This window comes from Garra rufa, chromosome 1 (genome assembly GCF_049309525.1).
Source record: "Garra rufa chromosome 1, GarRuf1.0, whole genome shotgun sequence".
Lineage (NCBI taxonomy): Eukaryota > Metazoa > Chordata > Actinopteri > Cypriniformes > Cyprinidae > Garra > Garra rufa.
In genome coordinates this window covers 102809292-102810794 of record NC_133361.1, presented here as the reverse complement: position 1 = coordinate 102810794, position 1503 = coordinate 102809292, and the positions used below count along the sequence as shown (strand labels likewise).

The following is a 1503-nucleotide window of genomic DNA, read 5'->3' as shown; positions in this document are numbered from 1 at the left end:
TCATCCAGGTAAACAGGCAGGTGCATGAAGGAAACAACTGTTTTGTAATTTTTTTACTTCACAGTCCACTCCTTTTATTCTTAGTACATCAATTAGTTTTTCACGTTTCTTCTTTTTCCATTGTCAGTTCATATTCTTTCCCTTGTCTTGGTCTTAACGCTAAAATTTTGCCATGTCCACATTGTTCCGTTACAGCTTTAATAATGTCCTCCGCTCTCACTTCCTGTAGCTCTCTAGCGCCTCAGGTGGGGGTATGGTCGTAAGCGAGGGTTGCTCCAAAAAGTGGGCTATTTAAAGATCATCCTCCGTAAAAGCCAGCATATTATATAAATAGTGAAGAAAAGGCAAGAGCTTACAGCACCTGGTATTCCCAGGCGGTCTCCCATCCAAGTGTAACAAGGGGCCTTATCAGCCGAGTTACAAGACTAAAATGGGGTCAGATTTAACTGTGAGAGATGACTAGTGGTTAAAAGAATGAGACATAAAACAAGATTGGTTTAAATAGATTTGGTTTATTTACAAGGTTCACATAAAAGACTTTAAAACAACACGATAAAAGTAGGTAAACTCTGTTAAAAGAATACAGTTCATTTGTCCATACCCTAAAACAGTCCAAGAATCCCAGTGTGTTGATAAGTCCAATGTGAGTGTCCACCAGTGCATGTACAATCCACAGAAAGTTTAATCCAAAGTTTGCAGGTGGTGAATGGAAAGGTGAGCTCTAAAATTAGCAACTCCTCAATCCAACAGTTTGGTTACTGCCCTTTGTTTGTCATGCTGCTCTATTATACAGTTGTACTTCCTGCTTCCTGTCATGTGTCTAGTCACATGACAGGCCAACCATCCATTTATTAAAGACACACACACTTAAAATGTTAAGAGTAATAAAATGGCCTAAAAAACACTTAAAACTCTATAATACATTTAAATGATTGTAATAAATAGAGCTGTAAAACACGTCTTTCTAAAAGCCAGCATATTATATAAATAGTGAAGAAAAGGCAAAAGCTTACAGCACCTGGTATTTCCAGGCGGTCTCCCATCCAAGTACTAACCAGGCCCGACGCTGGTTAGCTTCCGAGATCAGACGAGATCGGGGGCTCTCAGCCCGGTATGCTCCAAAAGTGGGCTAGTTAAAGATCAGCCTCCGTAAAAGCCAGCATATTATATAAATAGCAAACAAAGAAACACTTCTTTTCAAGTTCATCTTGGTTACTGATCGTTACTGGAACAAAGACTTGCTTTGAGGAATAAGACTTATATTTACCTCAATCATAAGAAGGACGTGATGTGACGCAAACCCAGCAGGAGGAGACATTTACATGAGTAAGTCTTACTTATATTTGCCTACTTGCTTTCGCTGTTATTTATTTGCCTATGGAATGTCCCCATACATGTATGTGTGTGTGTGTGTGTGTGTGTGTATTTATGTATTATAGGTGCTCCTAATATGAATAGGCTCACAGATGTTTTGCTTTTGTTGATTTTAGTTCTCAGAAACCT

The 1503-nt window shown here is 38.9% G+C and overlaps 1 pseudogene; it reads right to left on the bottom strand.

The window, feature by feature from the left end:
- Window positions 1-1006: 1006 nt before the first annotated feature.
- LOC141346538 (5S ribosomal RNA) lies at window positions 1007-1126 on the bottom strand (annotated as a pseudogene).
- Between the last annotated feature and the right edge of the window lie 377 nt (window positions 1127-1503).